General features: G+C 36.3%; 1 long non-coding RNA gene across 2 annotated transcripts in view; it reads right to left on the reverse strand.

Annotated features, from left to right (window-relative positions):
* The window catches only part of LOC144316863 (uncharacterized), a 68,597-nt gene that overhangs the window by 36,273 nt on the left and 7,813 nt on the right, over positions 1–24,511 (reverse strand). The gene's annotated exons all lie outside the window — the stretch shown is intronic.

The raw sequence follows: 24,511 nt of genomic DNA on the forward strand, positions 1-24,511 counted from the left end.
TTCATGCAGTGCCCGGCACATAGAGAGCCTCCAATGAATGTTAACTCCTGCTATTATAGGAGGAATATAGTCATTACCAAAGAAAAATGTATTCAGATTTAACAAGCATTGCATTTTTTTTTATAATAAATTTATTTTTAATGGTGTTCAATTTGCCAACATACAGAATAACACCCAGTGCTCATCTCGTCAAGTGCCCCCCTCAGTGCCTGTCACCCATTCACCCCCACCCCCCGCCCTCCTCCCCTTCCACCACCCCTAGTTCGTTTCCCAGAGTTAGGAGTCTTTATGTTCTGTCTCCCTTTCTGATATTTCCCACACACTTCTTCTCCCTTCCCTTATATTCCCTTTCACTATTATTTATATTCTCCAAATGAATGAGAACATATAATGTTTGTCCTTCTCCGATTGACTTCTTCAAGCATTGCATTTCTTGTGTGGAAGTCAGGAATAGCAAATATTTTCATTACATACATAATCCCTGGTTACAAAAGCTTTTATTTGTGGCAATAGGAACTTTTAAGAAAGGTACAAAGCAATATAATAACAATTACTCTTGCTTGCTGGGAACATCAGAGAGGAAAGATCCTAGTGTCTGGTTGGGTTATGTGTTATGTGCCTTATTAGCTCAACATGTGAGGATTCTGTGTCTGTATTATGTGAAGAAGCCCAGAACTGCTTAAACTTTAATGAATCATTTGGTTATCTTACTAAACAGCAGATTCTGTAAATCTGGGGTGCACCCTGTTAAGTCTGGGGTGAGTCCTGTATTTCTGGTAGATCTCAGGTGGTACTGATTGTCTAATGGCTCCATTGAGTAACAAAGATTTAGAATAAAAAATAAAGTTAGTGAAGTTTAATAGCAAGTTTTAATTTTTTAAAAGATTTTATTATTTATTTGTTTATTTGTTTGTTTATTTATTTATGTATTTATTTCTGTATGTATTTAAGAGAGAATGAGAGAGGGAGAGCATGTGAGCAGGGAGAGGAGCAAAACGTGAGGGAGAGAGAATCCTATGGGGCTCAATACCAGGACCCTGAGATCATGACTTGAGCTGAAACCAAGTCAGTCGCTTAACTGATTGAGCCACCCAGGTGTTCTGTGAGTTTTTAAATTTTAAAATAATATTTTTTTCCTCTTTAGCTTTTTGGTTTGGGCATTTAGTATATTTGCATATTAGGAATTTGAGTTTCTTCAGTCTTGCAAAAGTGAAAAGTCAACACTGTATTTTTCTTTTTAGAGAGAAGGGGGAGGGGCAGAAGTAAAGGGAGAGAGAGAGAATCTTAAGCAGGCTCCACACCAAGTGCAGAGCCTGATGTGGGGCTTGATCTCACGACCCTGAGATCATGACCTGAGCCAAAATCAAGAGTGGGACACTTAACTAACCGAGCCACCCAGACACCCTAAGAAGTCAAGACATTTATATAAAATTAATATTCTCAAACAGTTGGCAGGTGGGAGAAGACTAGGATTAAAACAAACGAACAAACAAACAAACAACAAAAAACGAACCTCTCCATCCACTAATCTTTGGTTGTCTGCCAATTTGACATGAATATTTGTAGCCAAGTTGTGGATTTTCTCATCTCTGGCTGCTCTCAATGTCACGGTCACCAGAGAATGGTGTGAGTTTTTTCAGCTGGCCTCTACCATGGCACAGAAGCAGAAACCAAATTCTATCAGTATTGTTTACTGATGACCCTGGTGAGGACACACACATTCCTCATATCATAATCTGTGCTCTGATTGCTTTTTGTCCATAATCCTCACCTAATTATTACCGAGTAGGTGTGCAGCCAGGGGGCTATAAAATACTGGGTAACTTATCCTAATCTTCTTAGAACATCCATTTTACTCAAAGACCTGGAAAATTCTAATTAACACAAATATGGATCATTTATACCATAGAATTTGTATGCATTAAAAAACAGTAGGAGAGATTATGGTAGGCCACCTCTGTCTATGTTCCTATACCCCAGGGGCGGTGTTTCACATTATTTTGCCATTAAGACTAATTTCAAGGAGAAAATACGAATGCTATAGGAAGTGGAAAGAACAAGAGAAGAAACCCAGGGAGGCATCATGATAAGAAAATTGATATAAGTCAAAATACTCAGTTTCTAATCCTTGCCCTGCCATTCACATCCTTGGCAAAGCTTTATCTCTGTGGGCCTCATCAGTTTTCTCATTTGAAAAATGAAACAGTTAGACTGATTTTGCAGTCCCTCTAAACTCTGGCTGTCTATGATTTTATGATTGAATTATTCTTTTTCTACTGAGAATTTTACCCTAACTCATAGGCGGCCAGTTGACTATTTTGTATGGTAGAGCCTTCCCCAGCCCTGGCTCCTGTGGCAGTCTCCATCTGTGACCAGGACTGCCAGTCATTCTGTGATTATTTTTACTGTTCTGCAGAGTCAAAGGCCTACCCTAGAGATGGAGTTTCATTTGAAATACAGTTGAGTGCACATGATGCTAAAAAATGTGTTACCCCTCATGCAATGGGGTAAGTCTCTAAGAGAATTTGCCCCCTAAATTTAGGGTATCAATGAGACAATGTAAACCACCACAACAGCTACTTGACAATTTGTCACTCAACTTCAGCAAAACTATAGAGGAACAGCACAATGAATTAATGAAGAGCAACAAATCCCCATGACAACATGTTAGTTCATTAAAATTTTATCAGCATTCTTCCTAAGGAAAGTGTGCCTTCTGTTCTATGTTGAGTTTCTTCAACATTGTTTTACAGCCAATTCACAGCATTCTGGTGCTTCAAAATTAGTTCCTGTGGAGAGTGAGATACAGATAGACTCTATATTGTGTCACACATGGGTCTCCTGGGTGTCACGATGAAATATTGCTTGCATTTTTGTGTATCTTATGGCTTAAACATTAACAAGCATTTCCCTACTGCCTTTTTTGAGAGTAGGTTAATTAGCTGAAAATCTATCTCTGTGTTAATTTTTAGCAAATATATTAAATCGCATTTCATAAGTATCTTTCTAATATTCAACAAAAAAAAAGGCATCAAATTGGGAGGGGGACGGTTGGCAGAATGTTTTTGCCTGCTGCCATAGTGGCATTTTCCCTCTGGCTTTGGAATACACAGAGTAACACATAAGCTTCGATAATTTCCTTGGATTCCTTTTCTCTCCTTTAATTTTTTTTTAACTCCTTGAAATTTTTGTTTTGTATAATCCAGATGCCAGTGATCTGGGTGTTCCCAAATCTTCCAGCATAATAGGGATATACTTCCTTTTTATTATTTAAGAAAAGTCTCATAACCTCATTGTATGAACAATAGGAAGTGCAACACAATTACCAATATTTTCTAGAGTTTTTGAGAGGATTTCATTATTTCTATTTAATTTCTGCTATGGGTTCTACCGAATTCTTGACTTTACTCACATCTATCCTTTTATAAAAGTATCTAAATGGACATATATATATATATATACATATATATATACATATATATATATATATATGGAAGTCAGTCCTTTTTACTCTATTGACAACAAACTGAGGATTACAGAAATTTAGCACCCTCTTTATTTACCTATACAAATTGAATATTGTGTATTGTTGAAGAACATGGATTTAGACCATTCATCCATATATACCCATGGCCATCATGAGGTCTATTTTTTTTTTTTTTGGCACAGAAATTGAAGGAATGAGAAGGAATGATTTTTTCACTTGTCACTAAGTGTGTTTATAATGGACTTAATTATGAATTTGTAAATCTGTGTAACCTTTGTAAACCTGTGTAAAGTTTAGCAAAGTGTATCAAATAGAATGACACATTTCCCTTGACTCACATTTTTTAACATACACTAGAAATAAACACACTTATGCCAAAATTTATATAAAAATATTTATGACATTATTGCTTATAACAAGAAAAACAGAGTTAATCTAAATATCTGATAAGGTTGATTAATATGATTTGTTACATCCCTAAATTGAATACTAATCAGTCATTTAAAATAATGAGGTAAATCATGATTTTCTGACATAGTGGATTATTTACAATATGTTAGGAAATTATAGGGAAGTATAACATGATATATGTTTGTCCCAGAATGTGTGTGTGTATATATAAATATACACACGTGAAATGAGGTCTATAAGAAGACACCAGAAAATATCACTACATTGTGGGATTTAAGGTGACTTGATATTTTTTCTTTATGCTTATTTTCTATTTTTCTGTCATGGTCATGTTATATTTAGTAATGTCTTTAAAAAGAAAAAAAGCTTTTAATCATAAGCTTTAGAAAAAATTTCAAGAATTACTTTTATAGATAACTAAATGCATCAGAATCTAATTATTTGCATTATGTATAGTAGGATTTCTTAACAGCCTCACTATAGACGTTTTAGGTCAAATAATTCATTGTCATGGGAGCTGTCCTATGTATTGTGGGATATTTACTAGCATCCCTGGCCTTTACCTCCCTGATGCAAGTGCAATCTCATTATGACAACCAAAAATGTCTCCAGAGATTGTCAAATGTCTCCTGAGTAGGAAAAGGGGCAAAATAACCCCTGTTGAGAACTACTGATTTACAGGTATTGATTGATTGATTTATACCATATACCATGATTCTTTTTTTTTTTTTAAGACTTTATTTATTCATTTATTCGTGACACACAGAGAGAGGCAGAGACATAGGCAGAAGGAAAATCAGGCTCCCTGCGGGGAGCCTGATGTGGGACTTGATCCCAGAACGTCGGGATCATGACCTGAACCACAGGCAGCCGCTCAACTACTGAGCTGCCGAGGCATCCCTGTACAGTGATTCTTAATTCGTATATAGAACAATTATCTTCTCTCACACTTTTTAAAAAAGATTTATTTATTTATTTATTTATTCATGAGAGACACAGAGAGCGAGGCAGAGACACAGGCTCCCTGCGGGGAGCTTGATGCGGGACTAGATCTTGGAACTCTGGGATCACGACCTGAACCGAAGGCAGACGCTCAACCCCTGAGCCACCCAGGTGTCCCTTCTCTCTTATGTTCATTCCTCTAGTAATATTATCTCGTTTCATTCTTCCATCTTGAAGGAAAAGTTGTATTTGCCTTTTTCCAGAGAAAGCCTGAATGTAGACTGAACTAGAGTAATTGACAAAGTGTAGCTGGCTTACACCACTGAATCTGAAAGTATTATCTGTTAATGTCACCATGGCTAATTGCTCAAATCAAAGTTTTCGAGGGGGACTTGTGCTCCATACTAGTGGGCTGTACATCTTACACTTAGCTTAACAACAAGAAAATGTCCAGCAAAAGTTATTCGATCAATCACATATTTGAAAAATATTTATTCTAAATATAGATACATTTTTATTTCCAATAATTAGTCTGACTGTGGAAAATGTATGATTCTTATGATCATTAGACAGGGCTTTGAGTTCTGAGCCTGCCACTTTCCTGTTAACATGACCCTGGACAAGTCTTCTAATGTCTTCAAGCTGAGGTTTTGTTATTTGGAAATAAGGATAATAATATTAACAGCCCCACTTAATTACATGATTATAATAAATAATGAGTGCATTTATAGCTTGAAAGTGCTGTGTAAACTGCCAAGGATTCCATACCCATTGGGAATTCATTTCTCATGGAGATTGTTGGCAGCTGAGGTTGCTATGGCAACTTCCTGTTTTTTTTTTTTTTTAATGTTTCAAAAGCAATGCCTAATATATAAGTGCCATCTATTTACACCTAGAAAGTAAATAGGGATAATTAAGGAATTTAACTTGTTTAACTGGTGTTTTTCTGAATGTCTCTGTTCCCTTTGTCAAGATTTCAGTACTCATAGTAGAAATTAAATAAATCTTAGATGCTGGTAGATAGATATGGAATATAAAACTAAAACAGATAGGAAAGTAAGAGAAAGTAAAATAAAGGTGAATTCTTAAAAGAAAATAACATCACAGAAATTAGGAAACACATGTTTGAGCTCATTTCAAGAATTACCAGTGTGAGATTTCCTCTGATAGTTGTTTTCCCTGCTTTATTCAACCCTGTTAAAATGAATCAACCAATGGGGCTTCTGCTTATCCCCCAGGAGCCTCTGCTACACTGTAGTATAACTAAACATTAGAATATCTTTTTCTGATTAGCTGTCTCACAGCTTCTCTCCAAAACATCCCCTGTGGATTTTGGAAAATTATTGCAAGCTAGCATCTGAACAAGAATGGAAGATATGCCAACTCCTTTGCCTGATAACTACTATGCCTGCTAAGTTCAAGATTGTACATTGACAACTTTCAGAAAGCAAAAATAAAATGGGTTTAAAAACATGTACCAACCAACTACTTGCTTTGAATTTCATTTGTTCTTACTTTTCAGGTCTTCAAAGTTAAGATATAAGATCAGACCTAGATATGATGCCCAAATGGAAGATGATAATAAATACTTGAATGAGATGTGGGGTATGTACATGTGTGCATGTGTGTGTGTGTGTGTGTGTGTATTAAACAATGCTTGGAAAAGGACAAGTAATGTTATAGTTCCGACATGACAAATTTGTGCAAAAGAATATTAGTTTGCTGCCCACTGTGTGCAAAGATGATGCAAGAAGTCCTCTGATTAGCAAGAAAAATATTTTCAGATTAGTTTCCAAGGATGGGGAGTAGATTCCGAGATTAATTTCTTTCCTTCAGTTTTGTTTGTTCTTCATGGATGGTAGCACACATTTGAAAAATGATTGCTTTATGTACTCTTAGATCAAGGAGCAGCTTAAAGAGAGTTAATAGCCACACACTTACACAGACCTGGAAGATAATTAATATGATTAACTGAGATGAGAGAAATGGCATGACAATACTCAATTTGGGGAAATGGCAGAATCCATTTTTGATAGCTGTGATATTGGCAGAATGTGTACATACCTATCTAGTCATTCAGCAAGCAGTTGGAATTGACAATGTCATGACCAGGAGAGAAATACATGGGAAAAATAGATGTGAATATGACTGCTTATGCTAATTGGAAGTTTCAAGAGTGAGTGAGATGACCAAGGTCTAAAAAGCAAGCATATGAAATTGTCAAACTTGTCACTACTGTCATTTATTATTATTGTTTTTTACATTTATTGTGTTTTTCAGACCAGACCTTAAGCTCTATCACGGAATTTCCAGAAGTCTTGTTTACTATTGTATTCTAGAGCCTACCATCATACCTGGGACATGGCATTCCTGAAAGAAGGCACAACAGCAGAGATTATTCATAAGTTAATACAGAAGTTAACTTGTGTTTTTTCATTGTCGTTACTGATTTTAAGTGGAGCAATCTTATCAACAGAAGAATTTAAAGGTCATTTTGCCTCTCCCATCAGATAGGCTTTTATATTCTTTATTTGCAGATTTGTGAGTGTCATGGGGTCAAGAAGAAGAAATTATGTCTCTTCATTTCAGGCTAGATGGAGACTGTCATTAAAACACTCTCCTTATTTTGTATGAAAGGTATGTGCCTCACAGGCAATTATAAGGTAGGACTTCTTTAGAAGAAAAGGGCTTGGTGCTTTGGTGCTTCTGTGTAGGGTTCATCTAGATTCAGAAGGAGTCTCTCTAGACCTGAAAGGGACTGTGAAGGGTCCGCTACAGTGAGGTCTGGGTGACTGTGGATTGATTTGTCAGGGCAAGATAACCATTGTTAATGTCGATACTGCTTTCTAAGTTAAATGGTCATTTTGACAAGGCAGAGGAATGGAACCAGTAGCAGATATGGCCTCTCCTCTTTCTGAGAAACTGATAGCTTAATTCCCAGCCCCTTGGAGCTAAGTGGGGCCATTTGATTGTGTTCCTGGTGATTGGAATGTGGGAGGAACTACTGTGTGCTTCTGCCAGACCACGCTGGACTGCTGAACCTTCTGGCAGCATCCTTTATACTTTTTCTTCCCTGATGGTGGACCAGATTCAAAGGATCTGTTAGGAAGCTGGGATCTCACAAATGTCAAAGACACAGAGTGATGATTGCATGGAAAAGAGTTCTGTTCCTACCAAACTGCATGGATCCATGACATGATCAAGACATCATCCTTACACTACTAAAAGCAATAGTAAGTGGGATGTCTGGGTGACTCTGTCTGTTAAGAAACGACTCTTGATTTCAGCTCATATCATGATCTCAGGGTCTTTTGATGGAGCCCCAAGTAGGATTCTGCCCTGGGCATGGAGCTTGTCTAAGATTCTCTCCCCCTCTCCCTCTCTCTCTCTCCCTCTCCACAAGACCTCCCACCCCCTTCCTGCCCCCCCCACACTCATACTCTCTCTCCCCTCTAAATAGATAGATAGATAGATAGATATGATAGATAGATAGATAGATAGATAGATAGATAGATAGATAGACAGACTAGTAAGTTGAATGGTCAGCATGGGAGTGGGGTTAGTGCCCAGTGTGTCTCAAGTCATTATAAGAGGGAAGAAGGATCAGAACCGAAATAGGAAATGTGATGATGAAAGCAAGTAGTTGAGTGATATGAGGAAGGGGCCATAAGCCAAGGAGCATAGATGACTTCCAAAAACTGAAAAAGACAAGGAAACAGATTTCCCACTGAAGGTGCTAAAGAAATATGATCCTGCCAACTGAGGATCCCACACTGATTTAGACTTCTGACTTCTAGGACCAAGAAAGAATAAATTTTGTGTTGTTTTAAACCACTAAGTTGTAATAATCATTTACGACAACAATAAGAAATGAATATATGGTATCTATTTGCTTATAGCTGATTCAGGTGGGACTGAATGTAGAATTTTTTTTTCAGTTCCTGATTAGAGCTCCAGATGTTCATTCTTTCATAAATCTTATAATGAAATATCTATGATTTCAGTGTAAGTGTATTTAAAGTGAAGTATAAACTTGTGATGCAGCTGGATCACAGAAACTATATGGAGTTATATAATGTCCCCTGTCACTTGTTGTTGGTGTCTCATCCACATGCAATTCCATAGGATTTTCTTTGATCTAGTCTTTCTTTCCAAAGCATTCAACTTCTTATAAAAGTAACACCTACCTTTCTTTTTCCTTGTATTTCATTAGTATATTCAGTATTTAATAGCATTTTTATGTTTTTATTTATTTGAGAGAGAGAGAGAGAGAGAGAGCATGAGCAGGAAGGGCAAAGGGAGTAAGAGAGAGAATCCCACTACCCTGAGATCAGGACCTGAGCCAAAACCAAGAGTCGGTTGCTTACCTGACTGTACCACACAGGTGCCCCCATATTTAGTAGCATTTTATGATTACAATAAATTTGAGAAGAGGTATTGATGACTTCATAATAATATTGCTAAACTAGACAGATCCATTCAGTGTGTATGGTTTCCAGTTCACTGTGTTTTATTGAAGGCATGAAGAGTATTAGTTAATATAGATAATTGGTTAAATACAGATCAATTAAGATAACTCATATCATAGCTCCATTGGCCTGGCATGGCTTACACAATTATCCTTGACATAATCACCCTGACCAAAGGAAGATATTGCAGATAAGGTCAGGATAGTTACCCCAAAGTGTTTCCCTTGAGCTCTTCACCATCCTCCCACTATAAAAGTTGTATAAACCAGGTACTTGAATCTCTATTCTTTATTGTAACTACAGATGGCCACATGGACCAGTTTTAACTATTAAGATGTAAACAGTCTTTGGAGGGATTTCTGGGAAAGGGCTTTCTCCCTGATAAAAGGTGAGATGAGCATGAAGAGTGTCATTCCACCCTGGCATGTACCCTTCCCTCACTTCTTGCTTATAGATGCAGTCATGGGAGTACAAGGGAAAAGTTAAGAGTCTTAAGGATATCTACCTCACAGGTTGTGATTATGAAGTTGCTGTAATATCCTGGAATTGGTTATTTAGTTATGACTGGTCACTTTCAGTGGTTTTCCTCTAGCTGGAAGATAAATGCTTTGTTACTGATGGAAAACAGAATAAACTGATTGACTGTATGAGGATTATGTTTTCATTCCCAGAGATAGGGTGTATATTGGTTAACAGTCACCGACTGAGGACAGGGAAGAGTCATTTGCCTAAAGGAAAACAATCTCTCTTTATTAAGAGAAAATAGGAAATGGATCTTAGACAAAAGTAACAACAGTCAACCTCACATGGGCATCAAAAACTCCACTTCTCTTATATGGATCCAAAGTGAAAATCCAAGCCTTAGGTGTTGTTTCTAGAGAAAACTGAAGCACTAAATTCAACTATTCTGCTTTCCTAAGCTCTGCTAATATTTCTTTTCCTTTTCCTTCTTTTCCTAAGATGCTAGGTACTTGTAAATTAAAAACCTATGTGGAGTAGGAAGGTAAGTTAACTTGAGCTAGAGTCAAATGAAACTGTCAAAAGAGGAATACCAGTCACTTTAAGCTGCTGTCTGAAGTCTGCCTGCCTGTCTCCTTCCTATAGTCTCTGTAAGACAGCTCTTGTTAAAGGCATATGTCATGTCAGTCAAACACCATAGGTGGTATTTGGAGTTTGAGGTATTGACAATAGGTATTTGCTTTTGTCTCACATCATCCCATCTCAAAGGTATGTGGTAGGTACAGATGCCTCTTGAAAGAAAGGGGACACAGATGATGGATGAAAAATTGTCAATGGTAGCCGGTACTATCTATTATTTCCTGACTTACCAAATGGAATATTAGATTTAACAAAAATGTTCTTCTTTATTTGAGCATAAGATAATTTTCATGACTGATTTTATAAAAAGATTTAGTTTTGCAGGTTGGTTGAAAATTGCGTAGTTTGCATACATTTCAATTCAATGAAGGTTACTGAGAATCTACTGACTTACGTGCATAATTTAAGACCTTGTAAAGGGTAACATAAAAATGAGAAGACAAAAATTCCTGCATTGAAGTGACTTATAATAGAGGTACAGGGTGGGGAAGAGGAGGCAAGATAGTTCCATAATTATAAGTCAAGGAAATTAATTAAGCAACAAAGCAGAGGTACAAAATAGTAGGAGTTCTTAATTGATATCTGGGCATAAGGTAAGGGAATCTTCAAGATGAACATGATATTTAATATTATATTTTTGGGGGGCTGTGAAAATGAACTCTATGTTAAGATGGGAACACCTGCATTTTAGGTCTAATCTTTAATAAATTAAAAAAAAATCTTTATTAATTTTGGGAAAATTAATACTTGAAAAATTTACCTTTATTAACTCAGATTCATCTATAGGATGGACTATGTTTTATTAGTGATTTTATTAGCCTGAAATATTTTTGTTTCTTTTTTATCTATGGAAGTGATTAAATTATTATATGAGATGTATTTAAGTATAAGACTTTAAGTTGAAAAATGAAGGTTGCTGGTGGGGAGGTCGGCAGGGAGATGGGTTAAATCAGTGATGGAGAGCACTTGAGATGAACATTGAGTGTTGTATGTAAGTGATGAATCACAAGATTCTACACCTGAAACTTGCACTGTATGTTAATTAATTGGAATTTAAATAAAAACTTGAAAAAAAAAGACTTTAAGTTGAATACAAAAGGGTAATTGAGTGGTAGGTACTTTTATGATTAATTATGTATAGTAGTATCTATTTTTTAATATGAGTGCCCTTAGAAGATTATATTTATTTCTTTTTGCCCTGCCTCATTTCAAAAATGATTTAGACACTTAACAAAAAGAAAGTGTATCAAAAGAAAGTGTTTTTAAGAGTAAATTTAACTTCTTGATATAAATATGAAATTTAAAAAATTAAAACATTCTAAAAATGCAAGGTATTATGTTATGAAATCTGCAAAAAGCAAGTGAAAAGAAAGAGGTAGTTTTTATTGAACGTATTTTTCACAACTACTGTCCACAGTGTTAAATCAAGATATTTTTGGGTGTTCATTCAGCAGACCTCCATTTTGTATTTCATGATATCAGGAAGGGTGAGGCTGAGGAAACAAGGTGGGGGGAAGTGTTGGTTTCTTGAGGACAAAATGATCTACCAACAAATAAATAATACATACTGACTGAAGGAATTAATTCGGCACTGAATGCATTTTCAATGTTATACTAGGGAGTGATAAATGGGATAAATTTAAGTGAACTCCTAATTGCTTTGATAATTGGTCAAGACAGTTGGTATCTCTATTTTTTTTAAAGGGTTAGTAGATCTCTTTTGAGAGAACTAATTTTTCTCAAAAGGCAACAATATTTCATTTTTTTTTTCAGTACTCAATTAGAGCAATGTAAAGCAAAACAAAACCAATAACCTGAAGCTGATTAGCAGACCAGGGAGAAAAGATAAAGCATATAACAATTTTGGGATGTTTTTTGAAACTTGTTTTACAAAAAAATAGAAAAAAGAGAAGTTGTTTAAGAAATCTGCTTTGAAAACTTCTATTCTCATAATCTCTTTCTTAGCTTATTTTCTTTCCTTTCTCTTGGATATCCTGAATGATTGACATCCTTCAGACACAGATGAGGAGAGAAGGGCTGAATTTAGCTCTGACAGAAATTAAAAAAATACAATAAGGAGGGGTGCCTGTATGATGCAGTCAGTTAAGGGTCTAACCTTTGATTTTGGCTCAGATCCTGATCTCTGGGTCATGAGATCAAGCCAGCATCAGGCTCTGTGGTCAGTGCGGAGTCGCTAGAGACTCTCTCCCTCTCTCTCTGCCCCTCCCCCTACCTCCACCCTTGTTCTCTCTTGCTCTTAAATAAATAAATAAATAAATAAATAAATAAATCTTAAAAAAAAAAAAGGTAAGAGGGGCAATGACATATGACTATATTCCCAGGACCACATATGCAATCAGTGAGTGCTTACTTTGTGCTAGGGATTATGTCTGGGGCAAATACACTTAGTCCCTATGATGATCTTAAAGGGCAAATACTATCATTCCTATCCTACATAGGAGAAAGCTGATGTATATAGAGACTTAGTAATGAGATGCTGAAGTGGTGGCTTCAGTTTGGATGCTGAAGTGATATGCATTGGATCAAAGAGAGTTTTGAGACATCCTCCATGCAGGTGGTCTTAAATCCCCTATGAATCTTAAATCTGTCCTAAATGTAGAGGATATAAAAAGGGTTGGGTCATTAAAGATGGGATAGGGGAGGATTTTTGAAGATCTCAGAACTATGAGTGCTATCCCCTCCTCACAGGGTCAGAGTTGGAGGTGTTTTCTCCTGTAACTGAAAAAGAATCTATGAGTTGAGGTGAAGAGAAGGCTGGAGAAATGACTAGGGGCCAGATCATGCCAACATTCTATTTGTCTTCTAAGGATAGTGGGAAGTTGTGAAGTATTTTACACAGTAGGATGGCATACTTACAAGTTTACTTCTGCTACTCTGTGTAGAATGTTATTCTCTGCAGCCAAAAGTGGAGCAAGGTGGTCATTTGGTAGTGGTGGCAGTGGACATGCTGAGAGTTGAGGGGGGCAGCTGTAGTGATGGACTCAATGCATATTTTGTGAGTAGAAGCAACAGAATGAGTTAATGGAGTAGATGTGGAGGTGAGAATAGAAGCTGATTTTTATGGAGCAAATTTAATTTAGAAAAGTAGACAGTCACTTCTGAGTTACCTGAAGTGACAGCATTTTTAGGTACTATCAACCACTGAAATTGAGTCAAATAAAGATACTTAATGTCCACTTTTTAGGTAATTAAAAGAGGAATTTTAAAGGAAAGCATTTACCTTGTAATTCCAAAAATGCATATATAAGTCAGTCCCTGCTATTCATCTGTAGTGGCACATAATTTTCTTTAGGGAAATAAATCTGTTGATTGTTGGAACTGCCCACCAAACATGACATCCTTACCTTTGGAATGATTAGAAATGGAATTTAGAGAGAATATTTTCATGTGTATCTTTTATAAATAAGAAAAACTGAGACAAGACCAATCACACACACAGTTCATTGGTTGTCAAAGAGCTCAGGGATCCAGATCCCATCTGATCTTTTTCTATCATCATCAAACACAGGATGACACTGACAAAGCTTGTCAGATGTCAAGGTCAAGAGGACTGAAGTGGTGGTGAAGCTGAGATCAAGAATGCTGCAGGTCAAAATTATGAGAGAGAAAAACAACATTCAGGTTCGTAGTCTGGAATAAGGTAGGGTCAGAAAGGTAGGAATGCCGATTTGTACTATTGGATGATACATTTCGGCTGCTAGAGTTGACTGGGTTCAGCTCATTCGCTATTTAAATATAACTCTTACGAATTTGTTCTGCTAATTTGTCTCCACTCAGCTTTCTCCTTTTTAATCTCTTGTTCAACTTAAACAACATATAACTTGCACTGATTTGCTTTTGGTAACTAACTCAGAGCTCTGAGCCCTTCCCTCTGATTCTTCCCAGTGAGACACTGCCAGAGTGCCTTTTTCTAGGGAGAGCTGCAGGATCCCTTTACTCTGCATAATCAGACTTGCTACTCATAGGTCCCCCATGTATATATAGCTGGGTGCATTCTCTTTGTTATCTTCACATAAAGCCATGTATATGTCACTTTATAATATTATATATTATATATAGTAGTATGCAATAATAATGTATATATTATAATTATGTCTTAATTATATATTATATTAATCAAATACTTGATTATGTAATTAATTAATCATAACCACCAGAGCTTCTCATCTCTGACTTGATTTTAATTAATATTTGGTTATTACAAATGACAGGTGTGCCTCAATTCAAGAAAAACCCTTCCTTCTTTCTGCCTCCCTCTCTGCCTACCTTTCTGTCTTCATGTCCTCTTGCCTTGTTGCTTTCCTTCTGTATCCCATCGACGCATTCAACAAATGTTGAGTGTCTTCTATATGCTAGGCTTTGGGCTAAGTGCTTGTGATTTAACAGTGAAAAAGACAGATATAGTTCTTTTCTTATAGCTTTTATAAGTACTAGAAAAAGATCTATTAAATACAATAGTTTCAGATATTGTTAAAGTTTAGGAGGAAACACTAAGCTGTGTGAGAGAATGATGGAGCATGATTTTGCATAGAGTTCCCAGGAACAACCTGTGTGAGGAAATGATGTATCCATTGAAAGCTGAAGGATTTAAAAGAAGTAGTCAAATATACTTCAGGAGAAGTGTTTCCATCAGAGGAAACAGCACGTGAAAAGGTAGCTGTAGCTCAAATGGTCTTTTGTATGATGTAGGAAAAAATGTCCCTTCCTAAAGACATTGCTGGATAATTACTATAATAAATAGACAAGGGATCCCTGGGTGGCGCAGCGGTTTGGCGCCTGCCTTTGGCCCAGGGCGCGATCCTGGAGACCCGGGATCGAATCCCACGTCAGGCTCCCGGTGCATGGAGCCTGCTTCTACCTCTGCCTGTGTCTCTGCCTCTCTCTCTCTCTCTCTGTGTGACTATCATAAATAAATAAAAAATTAAAAAACAAACAAACAAAAAATAAATAAATAGACAAATATGTGAAGAAACCAAATGTGAGTTAAGCCTCTTCTAAGTTCAATTTATACTTTACACAGTTTCACATTGCTGCCTGACAATAGCCCTAACAAAAGTGGGAAAGAAGTTCATATATTCATGGAAGTGAAAGATACCTCATGATTCTGGATTCAATTTAATGTGATGGAGAGATAGATAGGAGTCACAGTTATGAAAGTTTTTGTTGTTATTTATTTGTTTTGTTTTGTTTTTCCAAGCAACTCAATGTCAGAGCATGGAAAGCATATTTCTGCAATTTTTCTCACTTTTCCTTCAGGGTTACAGGATGGTTGCGGTATCTTCATGTGTAACATATTTACACAATTTATTTCAGAAGCAAGAAATAGCAAACGGAAAAGAATTCTCTGTTGGACTCCTTTTCTCTCCTCCTCTTCCCTCCATTCCATTCTTCTTGTCCGTTCCTCTTCCTTCTTCAATTCAGGGAGGTTAGGATTTCCCAGAAGCCCTCAGCAGACTTCATCTCATGCTTATTGGCCAGAATTGATCACTTGAATATACATCTCAGATAGGATCACCTTCCTGGTATCAAGGGGTACCCGCTTCAACCTACTACCTCCAAGATTTACCATTACATTTATAAGGAGATGTACAGAATAGTGCCTGCTAAATTCTTATGGCTTTAGAAAGGAGTCTGTAGCAATCAAAAGGTTCTAAGAGGAGTTCCTAACGCAAGTTACATCATATAATGTGTGTTTTCATGAGATACCACTAAGAACTGGATGGTGAACGTATCAAAAGGCAGAAAAGTAGTAGCGGAAAGACAAGTTAGGAGGCATTTTCAGAAGTTCAGGTGAGAATTCAAGTCCCCTACCCTGAGGTGGCAAAAGGAGCAATGAGGAAAAGAAGTAATGTAACGCCAGGAAGACAGAGCAAGGATATAACTCTGTTTATCTTACATCTATGTCTTTTGAATTAAAGATGGACAGGGGTGCTGGGTGGCTAAGTCTTTTGAGCCTCTGGCTCTTGATTTCAGTTCAGGCCATGATTTCAGAGTCCTGGGATCGAGCCCTATATCGGGCTCCCTACTAAGTGTGGAGTCTGCTTGTCTACTTCTCCCTCTTGCTCTTCTCCCCTCTTGTGTACTCTCTCTCTAAAATAAATAAGTAAATCTTAGAAAAAAAGAATTAGAGATGGACACAGACTGCTGAACTCTATTAATATTAGAAGAGAAGGGTGGACTATTAGATCCACCTTTTATTTTATGTGATGAGATGCTGTTAAAACAAATCAAATCAAAACAAGATAGTCATCTTTCCTTTTGCATCGGAGAGTTTTCAAGGTTTTAAGAAATTTTTTTCCAAATCTTTGACTTAACCAAAGCTCATGACTTATCACCAAGTCTTATGATTTATCTGCTCTCTTATCTCTTCTTGGTCCTTTGTCTTCCCCCATCATTCTCTCTTGCATGTGGCACCTCACAAAGCCTCTCAAAGACTCCTTACTCAGAGTCTAGGGGTGAAATAGTTGAAACTCCAGCCACATCTGCTATGACAGTGTGCAAAAGAACCAGTTCCTCAGGGATCATGCTCCCATTACTCTTCCATTGACTTTGGAGGGATAAGAGAAACTATGTAAAAACAGTAGCATGCTGTAAATCTCTGCTCCCTGTGTGTCCTAAGTATCCATGTCAAGTGCCCTGAATTTATTGACAAAATCCACACTGTTCTTCTTGACAGCAGTACAGAAACTTGAGAGCTACAGATGGAGAAACTGTGTTTGGTTCTGCCTTATACATCTGTGAGAGAATCGCCTCTTAGTTCACCTTCATAATCTTTATAGTTGATGGTGAGAAAAGGTTTGGTTCCAGCTACTAAGTTGAAGCTCAAAGCATTAGCGATGTATGCATTTTATTTAATGGCATTTACTTAGAAGAGTGAAATAGCTGTGTGGTTGTGTGATTTTTCTAGGGTTACTTCTTTAACTAACTTTTTGTGAAAGTAGTTCGAAAGTTTTATGCCGTCTTTTAGAAGGCACAAGAAATGGTGCAGAACTTCAAAGCTAGATAAAGCTTCCAGAGAGCACTCAGCTGGTCCTCTGGCCAGAGTGGAACCAGAAAAATTATTTAAGAGTAATACATTTTTTAAATTCTTATTGATAAGATTTTAAAATATTGCCCTTGATATTTTATTACCACAGGTTTAATGTTTCGGGGAATTTTTTTTTTTTTCACTTTAGCTAGGATTCATGAACAGTATTTTAAGTGAACAATTTAATATATTTTGTCAGAGGTGTATTCTAATGTAACCTTAACCATCTAGTCAGGTGTAAAACATTTCCCTTATCCAGGAAATCCTCTAGTATTCCCTGGCATTTCTTACTGCAACCCCACACAGCTAGAGGCAACCATTGTTGTGTTTTCTATCACTATAAATTAGTTTTGCCTGTTTTTGAACTTCATATGATTCATATTTTTGATGTTTATTTTCTTTCAATATAATATTTTTAGTCATGCATGTTACTGTATTAATAGTTTACTCATTTATATGAGCTGAATGGTATACCATTGTATAAATATAACCCAATTTGTTCATCCATTCTCCTGTTGGTGAACATTTGAATTGTTTACATATATTTACTATTAGAAATAAAGCTGTAAGGAGCATTTTTGTATTGATGTTTTGGTGGGTATGTGTTCATGTCTCTTGAATAAATGGGATTACTTGGTCATGAGGTAGATATACAGTTAATATACCAGAAAATATCAAGCCATTTCTGAAGTGGCTATAACATTTACAGTTCCACCCAAAGCTTTAGAGAGTTTCTTTTACTCTCCATTCTCAACAAATTTGGTGGTGGTCTTGGTTTTTTAGTTTAAGCCAATCCAGTAGATATGGAATGCTATCTAGTTGTGGATTTGATTTTCATTTCTCTGAGGAATAAAGATGATGAGTCCTCTTTGCATGCTTAATAATCATTCATATATTTTCTTTTGTGCAGTATATATTCCTGCCTTTTGCCCATTTTTATTGTAATTTTTAAAAGTTGGTATTTTGTTGGAAATTTTTATATATTCTGAATATAAGCTTTTTGTCAGATATATGCAGTGAGTAAATTTTCTCCCAGATTATGGTTCACTTTTCATTTTCTTAATATTGTCTTTGGATGGGGTGCCTCGTGGCTCAGTCAGTTAAGCATCTAAGTCTTGATTTCAGCTCAGGTCTTGATCTTAGGTTTGTGGGCTTAAGCCCCATGTTGGGTTCCATACATATAAAAACATTGGGATGCCTGGGTGGTGCAGCTGGCTGAGCTTCTTACTCTTGGTTTCTGCTCAGCTCATGATCTCAGGGTTGTGAGATTGAGCCCCTCATCAGGCTCATCACTCAGCATGGAGTCTACTTGAGATTCTCTCTCCCTCTTTCTTTGGCCCTCCTGCTCATGTTCTGTCCCTCTAAAATAATAAATAAATCTTTATAAGTCTTTAAAGAACTGTCTTTGGATGAACAGAAGTTTCAAATTTTGATTAAGCCCAAATTAGCATATTTTTCTATTATAGTTAACACATAAAATTCAATATATCAATTTATTAGCTTCATTTTTACTTCTATTTGTTAATCAGAATAAAATTCCAAATTATATGTAATTCATTTAACTGAATACCTTTATTAGCCAAAACTTTTTATGATACTTCACTAATTGGAAAAAGAAGACAAACTTTATTTAAAGCATTATTGTAGCCTTTATTCACAGAGAACTACTTTTAACTACAAACACAAAGCAGTGCTGTACAAAATAAAGCCAAAACATTAATTTCCCTGCAAATTTAAATGAACAGAAAGGGGACGCCTGGGTAGCTCAGCGGTTAAGCATTTGTCTTCGGCTCAGGGCGTGATCCTGGACTCCTGGGATCAAGTCCCACTTCAGGCTCCCTACGTCAAGCCTGCTTCTCCCTCTGCCTATGTCTCTGCCTCTTTCTCTTTCTGTGTCTCTCATGAATAAATAAATAAAATCTTAAAAAACAAATAAAAGAATGGAAGGAAAATTCCTGCCTACCAAGGAGAAAAGATAATAACCATAACCTCAAAGCCACATCAATAAGAATGCAAGATGATGCTTAGAAGCTGAGCAAAAGGTTAAGGATAAGTGTAGTGGACAGAGATGTTGGCTTTCATGGCTAGAGGCTGGGCCAAAGACGCTCTTGTAGGAGATGATAGGGCTCAGGGCCCATGCAAAGTCATGTGATAAAACCAAACTGTACACATTTGAAAATGCTCTGTGAAATGGAGACTAGAGAATTCTACCTTTTTGAAACTTATTCCTGTTTGGGTACCTGACTGGGAAAAAAAATCTACCACAAGGCAAAAAACAATAGTGAAGTAGCTAAAGCTTGAACAATACAAAAGCATACTGAAGTCCAAGCTGAAAACTTAACATAAAAACTAGCCCTCTGCTTGGGATACTCCTGGACATTTGGTGAAAGTAAACATAGAATATCTCTGTAAGGGACATTTTCTCTAATCAGAGCAAGCAGTGTCTCCCACCCCCAACAGAAACAACAATAGCAAAAAATGAAAGAAAACAAAACAAAAAAACTTTATTGAAGATTATCTCATACCAAAAAAATTATCAAATACATTAGGAAATATTTCATAGGAGAAAGAGTAAATGGATATACTAAACTTGTATTTTTCTCAAGATTAAGAAGGTAAAACAATTGAAAAATAGAAGTATACATTGCATATTTAAAACAATAAGACATATAAAGAACATATAATTCACACACATACACCACAATGAAATAATAAAACACTATAAACAAAGAACTAACAGATTAAAAAAATCTAGAGATGCAATATATAGGATAATCAGATCAATCAGAAGAGTCTATTAGTGAACTGAAAAACAAATTTTATTAAGTGCTTGGGATCATAGCAAAAAAAAAAAAAAAGATTAAGAAATGGGAAATATGAGAAAGAGATTAAGTAACAGTGGGAAGAATAACAAATCCCTACACATGCCTACACATGGAGGAGGGCCAATGCTAAGAGTTAATATCTGACAATTTCCATGAATTTTTGCAAATCTAGATCCCAGGACAAAGAAGCACATCAAATCTAAAGTGAAGTATTTAAGACCACTGCATGCATCACTGGAAATTTGAAAAATAGTGAAACACCAAAGACAGTAGAAAATTATAAGGGCCAATAGAAATGATGACTTACCTACAAAAAAATCTTAGACTCAATGTAATTTTCTCTTTACAAAACTAATGACCAGAACACAGAAGAATAGTATGTTTAAAATACAGAGAGAAAATAACTGATACTATGGAAATGTTTACCCTGCAAAGCTGTCATTTAGCACAGAAGTGAACTAAAGGTATACCAGAAAAGAACTAAGACAATTCACTATATATTGAATCTCAGTGAAAGAAGTACTAAAAAAAAAATGTACTCCCGTACTCCTGTAAGAAGGAAAACAGATAGAGAACACCAGACCTTGGTAATGATGCTGGTTAACTTCAAATCAGTTATACCTATTAAGAATAGAAATACTAAATACATTTTCAAAGTCAATAGAAGGAAATAAAGAAAATTTGATTATCTCATATAAGGCAGGAAGAAGAAAAGTAGACAAAGAAAAATCACAGAAAAGAGAAAGCATAAAATAAAATAGTAAATATAAATCCAAATGCATAAAAAGCATGAGAAATAAATGGATGAAACACATAATTAAAAACAGATTGTCAGATAAATAAAAAGCCCCAAATATCATTTTTGTGACTTTAGAATACACAAAAAAACTACATGATTTCTGATTACCAAAAATGTGGTAGAGTATAAAGACATGATTTGCAGGGAGACACAGGATCTTCTAACTATTAATTATATCTGAAGAGAGATAAGCTGCTTCAACTAACCCTGTGATGTTTTATTTCCTAAAAAAACAAGTCCAATCAAATATGGCAAAATATTAACATTTTTAATCCAGAATGTGCAAAACCTTAGTCATTTGAGAAATAATCTGTTCTAGCTATTCTCTTCTTACCTCAATGGAAAATTGAACAGTTTAGGAAGATTGTTGACAGGTACTCAAAAAAAAATACATTTTCTTTTAATCTGGAATTAAATAGAAGTCAAATTAACCATAGCTTTGCATTTCTTAAAGATTCATACTTTTGGAAATTTTTCTGTAAATATAAGTAGATTAGTTACATCTGGGTCTCTCTCCCTCATCCAATGTATTTAGTTCTACCAATATAAATTCCTATGAAACACGGTATTAAGATAAAATATACAGGAGAGAACTTTTTTTTTCTGTAAGGGACAGTGCCCAATTCACATTTGCTATTTTAAAAATTTCTTTTAAGTCTTCAGAGTTTTCAATATGATAGTGATTCCATATTTTTAATGATAACATGACTTTGCACAGAGACCTTTGAAAAGAAAATTCCACTGCATTTCTTCATTTGACAAATTATCCCCATGGCCAATACAGCTGTGAGATGTGTTTTTGGATTTTGAAGGGATGTTTGAATAATCATTCTGTCTATTGAAGCTTTGATAATTTTCCATGTACTGCACAGCAGGTCATATAAGAGTGATATAAGGGGAGTGCCTGGGTGGTTCAGTCGGTTAAGCGTCTAACTTTGGCTAGGGTCATGATCGGGAATGATCCTGGGATCCAGCCTGGCACTGGGCTGGGCTCCCTGCTAGCAGGGAAGAGAGGAGGTGCTGCTTCTCCCTCTGCCCTGCTCATGCTCTCTGTCTCTCAAGTAAATAAAATCTTTTTAAAAAAAGAGTTATATAAGGTGCTAAAAATGTTACTTTGGTTTTTCTGTACTATGGTCTTTTGTTTTCAGTGATAGATTTCTCCAAGAAAGTCAGGTACAGGGAAAACTGATTCATGACACCCAAACCCGCTAAAGACAACACATCAGTAACAACAGAACAAACCCCACCTTAAAGATGAACAGTAGGAAATGCTGGAAACCTACTTTCTTCCCACAAAGAGAAGACAGAAGTTCCCATGACAGAGGAGGCTTTTTTTTTTTTTTTAAGATTTTACTTATTTATTTATTCATGTGAGACAGAGAGACAGAGAGAGAGAGAGAGAGAGAGAGAGGCAGAAAGAGAAGCAGGCTCCATGCAGGGAGCCTGACATAGGACTCGATCCTTGGACTCCAGGATCACGCCCTGGGCCGAAGGCAGGCGCTCAACCACTGAGCCACCCTTGCATCCCCAGAGGAGGCTTCTTAATGAGTATGTGGGATTAGATCTGGAAAGGATCGAGGAAGGGCAGGAGAGAGCATGGGTGAGAGAGAGAGAGAGAGAGAGAGAAAGAGAAGGCCATCACATTTCAAGTACATCAAGAACCTATCTGATTTGAGTGCATATGCAACCTGTGCTGGAAACGGGATTATCCTTCTTTCGCTTGTTTTATTATCTTATTTGTGTGAAAATGTGTTTACCATTGCTGATGCACTAAAAGGAATTTGGATTTGGATTATGGAAGAAAGTCTAGGCTCAGGATAAGGGTGTCTAAGCAATTTATATAGGGGTGTGAAGGAAAGTTGTGGAAATGAAAAGACTGTGAAAGAAAACCTGAAAAGTAGACTTTAGAAGAGTTGCCATAGGAAGGATTCTGGGTACAGTCTGTATTTCTGATCAAGAAGTGGGTTTTGAGTGCTGTGTGCTTCTTAGCCTGTAGCTACCCTTCATCTACATCTTGTAGGTGAAAACCTTCTGTTAGTGTCCCACTGGAGGGTGAGTACTTCCTAAAATGATAGGTTCGCTGTTTCTAACAGTGATGGCAGTTGCTACAGCAGACAAACCCCCAGATCTTTGGGGCTTAACACAATAAAAGTTTCTTTCTCTCATATGAGGTCCAACACTGATGTTTATGGCCGATCGGTGGGACTTTTCTGAGTAGTGATTAAGGTGTCCTGGATCTTTCCATCTTGTGGTTTTGCCATTTCAATGTTTGGCTTTCAAGACCACTCTGCTAACTGCTTTATGTCAGAGGGTGGAGGATGGGGACCATGCATGAGGAGACCTAGACCAGACTTGGAAGTGGCTTATATTATTTCTATCCTGGCCACACCAACTGTAAGGGAGTTTGGGATAAGTGGTCTTGCCATGAACTTTGCAAGGAGAAACTCCTGGAAGAACTCTCGAACCTTTCAAGTCAGTATTCCTATATCCTCACTGATGTCCAATATTCTACTATAAAACATCTTTCAATGGTTTCTTATGTTTGTTGCCATATAAATAAGTAGGAATTTGGGGGCATTGATGGATATCTATTCTTTAGTATAAGTTATTGGTTTGTAATTTGCTAATATAACCTATTAGCAGGTTTGAAATCAATTTAACATCAAGTTATGACCTGCATAATTTTAAAAAGATGAAAAAGAACAGAATAAAAAAGTTACAGTGTGTTAAATCAAGTGCAGTTAAAAATTGTTTTGTATAACTTTTGTGCCTATACATGTAATATATATAAAACATATAATATCTGTATTATTTATATGTGTAATATGTAATTGCATATCAATATGCTAGTATATGTAAACAAAAAACGAAAGTTATATGTTTTTATCTATACATATAAATGCAGGTTATTAAGCTGGCTGCAATACATATTTCTTCCTATGGTACAGTAATAGTGTAACTAGTTTACTACATCTTTTCATACAAGGTAGTACTTCAGGTAGACTTGGAAAATAAATTGAACCTATCCTATTTCAGTTTTGGCTGGGGTTGCACAGGGGGAGTGAAAGGATGCCCATGTAATTTCCAGTAAAACCTGAATTTTCTTTTTCCTATAAATAAAAATAACTGGATAGGAAACTCATGAAACATCCTTAGAAATTATCACATCTCTACACAAGGCTAAGGATGAGTTGGTGGCAGAAGTACAAACTTAACTCTCAATCTGTTTGCCTTCTGTCAGTTTTAGACAGATAACTTTTTTTTTAATCGTTGTTTCAAGAAGTATCAATATACATGCATAGTATCAGTCCTGTCATCTAAAGTTCTTTATATAAGCAGGTGGTTTTGGACCTTGCCTGCAGCAATAGCCTTTGATCATTTAGGGGCTACTGATGTACCCTAGGCAGCTCCAGTTAAACAGTTAGCTGTAGT

This window comes from Canis aureus, chromosome 7 (assembly GCF_053574225.1).
Source record: "Canis aureus isolate CA01 chromosome 7, VMU_Caureus_v.1.0, whole genome shotgun sequence".
In the NCBI taxonomy this organism is placed as follows: domain Eukaryota; kingdom Metazoa; phylum Chordata; class Mammalia; order Carnivora; family Canidae; genus Canis; species Canis aureus.